Source organism: Microchirus variegatus (assembly GCF_963457635.1).
Source record: "Microchirus variegatus genome assembly, chromosome: 9".
NCBI classification, from domain to species: domain Eukaryota; kingdom Metazoa; phylum Chordata; class Actinopteri; order Pleuronectiformes; family Soleidae; genus Microchirus; species Microchirus variegatus.
The window spans coordinates 14,340,523-14,352,251 of record NC_139810.1 but is presented as its reverse complement, the minus strand read 5'-3'; the positions used below and the strand labels follow the sequence as shown (position 1 = coordinate 14,352,251).

Sequence of the window (11,729 nt, the reverse complement as noted above, 5' to 3'; positions counted from 1 at the left end):
TACTCCCTCACCATCAGCCAACTTCTACTTCATTTCCAGACTCAGCTCCATCCCGACGAGTTCCCTGCCCCAGGAACTCATGAGGGGACGTTAAGAGATGTACAGTTTACACTCAATGCCTCAACAGGGGACTATATAAAGAATATTTAATTTGTCTATTTTTGTTTGCATCTTCTTTAAGCCTAAGGGTATTGTGGACAATTGTGAAACTGTAAATATTATAAATATTTAAAGACTGAAGCAATGTCAAGAGACCAAGTGAATTATTTTACAAGATCATGAAAATCTCAATGTTTTGTTTTGTTTTGTTTGTTTTGTTTGTTTGTTTCTTTAGGTGAGGGCATGGAGGGGATGATGAAGGATCTTTTCAGGATCCAGGCGTGATATTCATGAAAAAAATATTTTTTAAATTCTGTGCCAAAACATCTTTTGCAAACACTCACTCTGTATCTAAAACTAAATTTGTTCAGAACCTATTTTCATATGTGACTTTGTATTTTGCCTCTGAGGGCAGACTTGATTCCTTTTTTGGTATTGTTCATCAGCCCAACTCTGTTACTACAGTGCTTTACATTTTGTGTCCATGTTTTCAAGAAACCCATTGTATTGTCAGGGGTTTCCATTTTATTATTTTGTTAATGTTCAGTTTTGTTCGAGTTTCTGTCCCTGTAGTGTGGTCCTCTACTGCCCCCTGCTGTCTGGAAATCATCCTGTGCATCCTGAGGTCATTAAGCCATGACTTCATGACGTCTTTACTGTAGCATGCTTTATTTTTTAAATCAAGTAAAATCATAAAAGGCAATGAATGTGACTTGAACTTGACATAATGCCGCTAATGGATGTGTTGATCACCTGCCTCCATCCCTTAAATGTCTCCTTGAGCCGAGCTGTAAATACTATTGTCTTTAATCTGTGCTCTCGTGTATCCCCCCCCCCCCGTTATATATTCGTCTTTCTTCAGGGTCCTTATTTTTGTTTTTGTTTTGTGTAGTCTGAAAGAGACGGGAGGGAGAGGCGTGTGAAACCGATGTTGAAAGTAAAACCATGCTTGTCAGTTTTTGTGCTGTAAATATTTCTATGACTGCAAGCTGAATTCTCTCATGGTTGTGTTGAAGGCACTTATAATTTTTTGATAAACAAATGGAAAGAAAATACAAAAAAAAACAAAACAACAGTGATTAATATGAAAGCTGTCTTTTGATCAATCTTCATTTTCAGTGTATTTTGCTGTTCCTCCATGAGGACATTTTAAACTGTAAAATAAATTGTTGTTTAACTTACTTCTGAAGATCATTAAATGGTCAGTCACTCTGCTTTGGTGTTTTTTTTTTTTTTTGTGAAGTATGTTTTATCTCTGAGAAATTCTAATTTTCATGCATTTGCTACGTGTTTCTGAGAGTTGCAGCACTGACTACCTGATTCAGTGCTGCAGTTCATTCTGCCGTCAGAAGATGTCAGTAAATGACAGCTGTGTCACAGACACATTTGGTCGACTTCACTTCATTGTTTAGAGAAAAGTTTGCAAAACACTTTTTTTTTTTTTATTGTTTTTTTTTTTTTAAAAATGGACCTCAGCAACCATGAGCTTTTGTCCTTGATTGACTTTTATTTTCTTAATTTGAACAAAACACATCCTGGCTTTAAAGTTACAGCAGAGGACCTCGAGAAGAGTGTGTTACACACAGTACAGGCCTCAGCACACTGTCTGTTAGGAGAGCGAATAATTATGATAAATGCATTGCGTTGATGTGAACACGTTGAGTAGATAAAAAATGTGTTAGGACCACATAAAAATGACACAAACGAATGCTATATTCTAAGGGACAATATTGTGGATAATTGTGTAACAATGTGTTTTAAAAGGCAGCATTGTCTGTAAGAATATGGATGGATTATTTATATTTTACAGTTGGACCTTTTTACTTTAGGGCCACACGGTTGGTGAAGTGGTTAACACTCTTGCCTTTGCAGGGTTCGAGCCCCGTTTGGAAAAATTGCCTTTCTGCATGGAGTTTGCATGTTCTTCCCGTGTGTGCGTGGGTTTTCTCCGGGTTCTGCGGCTTCCTCCCACAGTCCAAACCCATGCAATATGGGAATTAGATAAATTGGACACTCTGGATTGACCGTAGGTGAGAATTAATGATTGTTTGTCTCCATATGTGTCCCTGAGATGGACTGGCGAACTGTCCATGCTGTGACCCGCTTATCGCCCTATGTCAGCTGAGATTGGCACATCACCCCGTGACCCTCCTGTAATGTATTACCTTTGTGATCTGCCTTGTAATCATGACATCTAATGCACATCCTGGAAGAAGTATCCTCCTCCTCTTTTATGAATCTTCTTCCCATTTTTTTTCCACGTCAAGAATTTGACTGATTTGTGCATTTTGGTCTCTAGAAATGAAACAGATTTGATTCGGTTGACATTCACAGGAAAAACAACACATAAATCACTGTTCTCAGGTTCTCCCTTCGTGCTCTTTAAACAAGCCGTGAATGCTGTGTCTTCTGTACATGCAGCACGCTGACTTGGCATAAATATCTTATACAACCCCACTTATCCTTTTTAATTGTGGTCTGCCACAGAGGGGATTGTGGGAAATCTTGTCTTGGACATGTCTGTCTTGGTGAGGAAGAATTATATGTATAGATCTGCTCGCTCTATCTGTTTTATATTAGTGTATGGGAGCATGCACGGCTCATAGACTCTCATTTTTTTATTATTTATAAAACACGTTATTTAATGTCTTGTTTATAGTCTGTCTCGCACATGAGCATTGATGTCATGGACACATTATAAAACAATGTTTGTGGCTCAGGATTTTGTGTTGAAATGGACATGGACGAAATAGCAAAATGAGCAGCGAGGCTGTGCTGTCAAAGCAGCAGCAGTTATGGACTCATCCCTGAGGCGAACTGCTCCATGGTTTTTCAGAAATTTGAAGTCTGTGGCCTGAACATTAGGGTTTCCGGCTGCACCCATCAAATGCAAGTGAACACGAGCTGACAGATTCCTCAAGAAGAGGCCAATAGGGATTTAGTGGCAATCAGAAGAGTATTTGGGGGAAGTTTGGTGGTCAAAGTTGCAGCATCCGACTTTATTTTTGGACCTACTCCTTTGAGTGCAATTAATTACAATCACATACATACGGCCATGCGGAGAGACGCCAACTTACTGTACGACTTTTAGTCTCTGCCATGAAGTCATGCCGTTGTTTGTGTAGCCGAAAAACCAACAGCTGTAATGTATTATGTGCACTTATTTCTCATCATTACAAGTCGGAGGCAGATAGATCAAGGCCAGTCACAGGGACGACACTGAGAAACAGCAGCTGCAGTTGTGCGAGGGTGAAGAGGGTCACACCCTTGATTCACTCATTTTCTCTGCCCTCTCATTATGCCTACAGTAGAGAGAAAGGAGTCCGACCACGCAGGAAAGGTGAGGCACAAATGATTTATGGCGACAAGAAAAGAACCGTAAAGTGACGCACAAGAGCGTGGGAAGAAGCCCATCAAAACCTGGGGACACAGGAGGAGTAACTTGATAAGAAATGAGAGATACTTCCCTGTTGTTCCCCCTCACTCTTCTCTACATCCAGGGTTCCTCTAAGATTACAGGCTGAGTTGAAGAGGAGTCGTGCGCCCTTGTCCTTAAAGTGGACCTCGCTCATGCTGCTGAGCTTATTCTCCTCCTTAAATTTGCTGCCACAAGATGACATTTTGAAAGCCCCGAGTTTAGTTGGAAAATGACAAGAATGCTGAAAATTCCGAGGTTGGCTTCGCATTGATAAGTGCTCGCTGTGCTTTTGGCACTGAACACTCACATTTCATGCTGCTATTTGGACAATTTGTCTGGAGATGGGAGCGAGCGGCGCGGACCAAACCCAACAAGAAGGTTATGTCCATAATAAAACAGACGGATGCTTTCTTTGATTGTTTTTGACGCGTATTCTGGTCCTGCTCAACTCATTGTCACTAATTTTGATAAGTGTGTATCCAACAGGTGACCTAACCCAGTAATCATCAGTGAGGAAAGTAACAGGACTTTGCTGTTACTTTCCTGCTGAAACAACTTAAATACAAGATATATTCCTTAACCCTGAACCCTTATCTTAACTTTAACCTAAACATAATTCTAATCCTATCCCTTAAACTAACTTAATCCTCAAAGTGTTGTTAGGGCCTGTGTTAATGTCATCACAACAGTGATTCAGAGTGAAATATTGTCCAAAGTACAAACTGCAGCATTAATAAAAGAACAACTCAAACAGACTCATTACTGTTTACCCGTGGTGAAATAACTGATGAGGGGAATGTGTGGGAGATAAACACTGGCCGGAGCCAGATTGTAAAAGCTTTAATCTGAGAGATTTACACAGGCTGTGCAAAGAAATTAATTTGACCCACCGGAGCGTTTACAGCCCGGACAGAAAAAAGAGACAAAGGTCACGCAGATAAATAGACAGGATGTGATTAAGTCGCTGAGAAAATGTTTACGAAGTGCACTTTCTGCAAAATTTCCAATCGGTCTTTGAATTCTCAAACGCACCTTAATGCACTCTAACTTTAAATCCGTCTTGTAATGAGCTGTTGTGCAAACAATGTGACACATGACTTAAACACACACACACACATCCACATGATGGGAAAATGCTTCCCCCCCGGATGAATGTGATTAAAGGTCAGTGTCGAGCAAACACCAGTGAATGAAATGCGACGATGTGATTGTTTGGTGTTTTGATGGCAGGTCACAGTGTGACACAGGTGACACAGGCTCACCCTGGTATAACATTATGGTCTGTCTGCTGTTCCAGGTTATATCAGCAATCTGCTCTCACTGGTTACTTAATTAGGTTCACCTGTTACATATGTCATTAGCCAATCACATGCAGGCCTGAAGTTCAAACTGAGCATCAGTTTGGAGAAGAAATGTTGTTGTTGCTTGTCTGAGAGTTTCAGAAACTGCTGACCTGCTGGGATTTTCACGCACAACCATCTCCAGAGAAGGACAACAATGTCTCACATAACCTTTTGCTAGGTAAGAAGAAGACACGCACACGCGACACTACGAACCATGAAGTCACAGACTGTAAATAATGATGGATGTAGTCTTCTGTTGGTAAAACAAAACAGAACAACAACAACAAAAAAACACCCTGTTGAGAGACCTCAAGATCTGTTTTAGGAGCTGTTCTTTGTCACCTGTAACCACTCAATCACAATGGCGTCCACTCACATGAGCTGTTCTCCTGACATCATGGTCTAAAGAAGAAGACTTGAAACTAATGATTGAGACATTAACTCTTCTGGAAAACCTGTTTCCTGATATTATTTACATTTTGAGGACACCTAGCCCTCAAAATGTCCATCTGGATTTTTTTGTGTGTGCTTATTTGAACCATATAAGGACCAGAGAATATCCAGTAATTAAGTGCTTTTGTCCATTTTTCCAGAATAACTTTCAATATCTGGCAGTTATTTACAATTTACTGTGTTAAAATACTGTTTTATCAATTCAAAATGAGGAAAAACACTGCAGTCGTGCAAAACACAACATGAACACCAGATTTATTATATATTTATAAAAAAAATCTCTCAATGTGCAAAGACAGGACAAAAAATGGAATGTATATGTATATGTGTATGTGTGTATATGTATATATGTATATATGTATATGTATATGTATATATGTATATGTGTATATATATATATGTATATGTATATATGTATATGTATATATATGTGTGTATATATATATGTATATGTATATATGTATATATATATATATATATGTGTGTATATATGTATATATATATATATATATGTGTGTATATATATATATATATATATATATGTATATATGTATGTGTATATATATATGTGTATATATATATATATACGTATATATATATACATACACAAAAAAACAAACTATTATTGTGACATTTTTGTATTTTATAACAAAAAACGAGTCCACATGAACATGTTGACTCAGCACTGTCTCTGTCCTCAGCCCCAGCGTCAGGGGTTTTGTGTCGTGATCTGGCTCCAGGGAGATGCGAAGTTGATTTGTGGTTCCGTCACATTTGAGAGAAAATAATACGCATGCTTGTGTGTTGTTTTCTTTCTCTTTTTTTTTCTTTTATAATTCTCGGCTCTATTTTAGGTTTAACCACTCTCTCGCCTCCAGAAGCCAGTCTGTCAGTGAGTGTGAATAAGTGTGAGAGAGAGAAGATTGTGCCTTGAGCGCTCACATGGCAAAACTAGATTCAGTCCTCTTGAAGTGGGTGCAGGTTTGAAAACAGTGAGCATGAGCCTGACTCATTCTGAAAAGGTTTTCCAGAGGTGGGGTGGGGGAGAGAGAACAAAGACCTATTATTCCTGTCAGGATGTGTTGATTGTTCGGCTCGCTTTGGCCCGTCAGTGCTGAGCACACTTGTGGGGACAATTATGGGGTTGGAATTTTGTAATACTGGAAAACAATCAACTGGAACCAAAAAGAAGCAACACAAACAAAGGTAGCCATTTTGTACTCAGGACAGTCAGGACTCTTTTCCAGGGTTGTGTGTGAGTTTGTGTTTGCTGGAAAGCTAATTGTTCTTTATGCTTTGCTGGTTTCTGAATCTTCTCTGTTCAAGCAGCCAAGGCACTAACAGCTATAAGCTGTTTACAAGAATATCGCTGCCGCCCTCAAACCTCAACCATGTTATGATTTATGGAAAACTGTGGTCTCACCAGAGATTTAGGCAATTACCAAAGTCTAGTTTCACATAGATTTATGTCTTGTGAGAGACTGTGGAGCCTTTTAAGTTGTGTAAACCGGAACGCAGTGCTCCTGACAATAGTAATATTTGGTCATTTTTGCATTCTTTGAGGTGGTTGTTTCAAGTTACCCGTCGTTCCCAGACTCAGCTTATTACCCTCTCGTGAAGTTGCTTGTAAATTTCTACCTTGAGAATATGTGGTTTTTTTTTTAAAGTACAGAGCAGTTTCCACTTCAGCTTTAAGCAGAGGTAGAAAGAGTACTGAAATATTCTACTCAAGTAAAAGTACTGGTCTAAAAATGTACTCAAGTTAAAGGGGCCATATTATACACTATTTCTCCAAGTTAACCTAGTTCCCTGGTGTCCTAATGAACATGTCTGTGACATACTTTGGTCAAAATACCTTAAGGATGAAGCACCACAGCAGTTCAATCACCCTGCCAAAACAGCCCTGTTCAGAATGCTCTGTTTTGAGTGCCTGTCTCTTTAAATGCAAATGAAACACAGGAAACTACGTTAGCGTCACTGAAGGCCACATTACACTTCTCCGACTGCGTAATGCGTTATCCGACTGCGTAACCACGGAGACCCCTCAAGCCTTCATACTTCTGCGTCGTGGTGACGGATACGCGCTGCAATTTCCCACGGGGGGGGGGGGGGGGGTTCCATGTGTTCCGTGGATGTGTGTGTCACGGAACGCAGTTTTTAGATAATTTGAGGTGAGAAATTGGCCATTTAGAGTCTAAACATGTGCTGTGTGTATTAAGATATGACGTATTTATAGTTTGGCAACGACGTTAACGGCGGTGAACAGCTCCGCCTCTGTAGACGGGTGGGCACTGTGAGCCGGCACAGAGCAGCGTTATCTCGGCCTGTCCTGAGGACCAATCGCAGCTCTTGCCATCTCCGTTGTCCTTTGACGGAGTGACGGACACTTAAAAAATATTTTGTATACATACAAACACTGTACAACCTCATAAGGCACAACGCAAACCAAATGCGCCTTGTAAAGAGATTCCAGCGTGGCTGACAGTCACAAAACAGCTAGCTACGCTAATGCTAATCGTAGCCTCGCTAGCTTACCTTTGGAAACAGGTTCGCCAAGTTAGCCACAAAATAGTATCATGCTAATGCTAAATAAATATGTGTTCGCATATTGGTGAGTGGACACCAACATCGTCGTTTCAGTATAACACCATGTTCTGCGTTGAACCGTGTGAAAATGTTTCACCCACCGTGAGGACAGCCTCTTCACTCCCACCTCCCTGCTCCAGACAGCGCAGCTGCTGCTGATGAGCCTACCTGTTGTTGTCACTCTGACAATCCTAACGGCGACCCTGCCTGGTGTAGTGTGACAAATCAGCGAAAATCAAGGATGCACACCAATCTTAGGTCGATCTCACGGTCAGCGAGATATGCCCGTCACAGACAGACAGACAGACACAGACACAACTTGCTTTATATATAGATGTATCCACTGGACACGTAAATCCTCTGAGGCTGGAAGTTTGTGTAGAACTCAATGCTGCACTGTGCAGCCAAGAATAGAACACTTTGCGTACTTCCGACAAAGCGGAGCTCCACGAGACAACAATTCCAGGACTGTATCGTCGTGACGTCACAATGAGACAGAAGTCAACATCGCATATTTTATCTCCTGTACTTAGACTGAGGAGGACCACAAAAACATGAGTGAGTCATATTTTTTCACACTGTGCCTACTCATATGGCGCTTTTCCACTAGCTCCGGGCTACACGGCACTGAGCGACACGACACGAAACGGCACGGTTTAGTTGTGTTTCCACTACAGAGAACGTACCTTCTCAACGTGGGCGTGGTTATCACAACACGGCTGCAACCCGGCTGCGCGAAACTGCTATGACGTCTTATACGCGAGACACACACGCACATAAACAATGACGGACGTGGACTCGTTCTGTTGCTCGGTCTGTGGCATTTGTTCACACACAGAAGAGAAGATCGCCAGAAAAAGCTACAGGCGGCAAGAAGAAATATTGTGGAGGAGTACAGAGAAGTTTGGGAAGTCATACATCATGAAACTGAAGATGAGATGTTACGAGACGACGAGTGAGGGTAAGCTAATATAGTTGCTATCGCTAACTAGCTCATATACAGTACTGTGCAGAAACGATGTTGTTTTTTTGAGTATGTAATACTCACGCATGTCTTGAACCAGAAACATTAATTAAGGTTCCACTCGAGTATTAACAGAGTTGTGTTATTGTTCAAGTGTAAGGGTCGATCACACTAAATACTGGACACCTGTAGAGGATGTTTTTTTTAAAACAACAAAAAACTGCATACATATATTCTGATTGTGTTCCAGTAAAGTGAAATAGAAATAATGATTCCTCTATTGTCATTATAGCAACAATCTAATAGTGGCCTCAGACTTCTACAAAGTACTGTACAATTGTACAGCGTAGTAATGACCGAAAGCAATCTCTATTTTTGGTATTCTGGTATTAACGTAAGCATGCTGCCTGTGTGTTTCAGATGGTTCTGTCACTCCTGAAAAGGAATGACTGTGAAGTCCAGCTGGTGAAATCCATGGTGGTGATGACCTGCTGTGCTCTGCATAACCTGTGTGAAAATCATGGTGAGACCTATGACACTGAATGAGATGCACACACAGCAGCTACAGTGGTTAAACCTGTGGTGGCAGTGGCACAGGGTGTAGAGGATGGCAGAGATGTAGGTGAGGGCCTGATGTGTCACTTGTTGTGAATTTGTAAAATGCTTTATTATTGTACTGTTTTTCACTGAATTACAAATAAAAGTTTGTACTTTCTGCAGAGATGTCTCCTTTTGTCTGTATACGTTTTGTTTGTAAAGGCTGCCACAATTAAAAGAAAAGAAATACGCATGACGTAATCACATAAGTCACATTGTTGTTTATTCAAACAAAAAAACACAGCAAACCAAAGTTAAATTGCACAGCAAATCAAATAAACTGTACATAGGTGGTGGAGTCCTAGGACAGGAGGGAGGAAATAGGTCACATGCTCCTGCCACCTATTGCCTGGACAAGCTGCCCAATCACTCAAAGGAATGCGTGGTTGAACGCAGCACTCCCGTGGTGTGGCGGTTACGTTGTGTCCGGTTCCACTTCTGCTACTGAACATCTTCCACCTGAAGCTCTGCGAGGACAGCTGTGTGCTTCTTTTTCTCTTCCCTACATAACACTATAGAGAAGAGAAAAGGGGTTATTAATCAAACCATTAAGGAAATACACAAATGCTGTAAATCATGTTTATTATTTCTTACCAGTTGCACAGATCTGTGGTCTGTGGCGAAGTTGGTGCCCCCGATAACGAAGCAGCTGATGGCTCTGCTGGGGTGGATGAACACTCCTCACATATGGAATGGGATTCTTGAACAAAAGAAGTGTATACATACGCTGTAATTACACGCATAACAATATATATATATTCAGCCACAGACTGAAACACCCTAAATGAAGGAGCTTTATCATTATTATTATCCTTTATTCCTCCCTGCAGCTGTTAGCTCTCAGTAGACAACATATAACCAGGCTCCTCATCCCATGTGCAATATACTGTCTTTTTGCAAAAGTGTAATATAGACATATAATATCCGATGCTCATTCTCTGTCTATAATGTAAATATAGAACCCATACTGTATATTCTGGTCTAGTCTGTTTTAACACGCAAAGACAAAACGTTACACGGTAGTAAGTGTAATTCATGACTTGTACAAATCTGGTTTCTTTTACAGGTTTACGTAATGTTTTGTTGTAGGTTGAGCACCTAATAGCGACATTGCTAACTAGCTAGCCAACTACGTTGTCTCGTGTAAACAGACGGACAGAGATTACCGACACACATGATGTTACTTTTATAATGTCTTGTTTAAGCGAGTTTATTCTCAGCAGTAGTTAAACGTTGCTCTTAGGCTGAAAATAAAAAACTTACCGTTGGCGTGTGCAGAGTTATTGGAGTTGCTGTGTACGCCGTGAGCGGACATCGACTCCCGGCAAGACCTGCTCGTTACGGGCGGCTCCGTCCAGCTCTCTGTATTTTGTCGTCTCCGACTAAACACAGGACAGTCTGGACCTCGTCGTTGGACCATGGAGTGTTCTTATGCAGAGTCGCCATGTCCAAGTATTTGCGCGCTACTATTTTTTGAAAAATGGTGAAATAGACTCCTGCATCCTGTATTTTATGTCGCGCTCATGACGCACCCAGTGACGACACTTCTGGCCAATCAGTTACCGGCAGTTTTGACCAATCAGCGCATAGTACCTGCGCATAGTACCGGCACCACTGAATGGAACCTCACCACCGCAGGTACTAAAAATAGTGCCGAGTTCCAGGTACTACGCTAGTGGAAACACTCGCTAAACCGTGTCGTGTAGTGTAGTGCCGTTTAAAGTCGGGCCGGTGGAAAAGCGCCAATATAGAGCCCAAATAGTATTAAATAGTAAGTATTAAAATTATTTAAAAAGTTGATTTTGCATAATATGTCCCCTTTTTAAAGTACAAAAGTAGCTACTCAAATGTACTCATAGTTTTTTAACAAGGTTGGGGTTCTTTCTTGTATTGTGCAAAAAGTACAAGGGGACATAAATCTCACATGAGTTGTTTGTAGTTAAAGGCAAACCTTTAAAATTAATGTACTGACAAAATAAAATATGTAAACGCTGAACGTATCAGTCAACATAGGTCAAAGGTCACAGATGCTTTAACTTTCTCACTCATTCAGGGACCTTATTTAACGCCAATTCCCCTTTAATTCAGGCCAACATTTGATGTGACTGATGTGATTTAAAAACGTAGTGAAGAACAGTAAAAAAAAAACATACTTCAGTAAAAGTAAAATTACACATTTTTAAAAATTACTTTAAAAAAATACAAGTGACCAAGTCAAAAGCAGCCATCTACAGTTGATGTCATTGGTTTTCTCAGATGCCAGGAATCT

At 40.6% G+C, this 11,729-nt stretch overlaps 1 long non-coding RNA gene across 1 annotated transcript; it reads right to left on the bottom strand.

The window, feature by feature from the left end:
* Positions 1–9,675: 9,675 nt before the first annotated feature.
* Positions 9,676–10,937, bottom strand: LOC310931357. Its single transcript, XR_014592917.1, has 3 exons — positions 10,724–10,937; positions 10,055–10,160; positions 9,676–9,972 (listed from the first exon to the last, which is right to left on the bottom strand). It is a non-coding gene; the product is annotated as an uncharacterized lncRNA (long non-coding RNA).
* Positions 10,938–11,729: the final 792 nt, after the last annotated feature.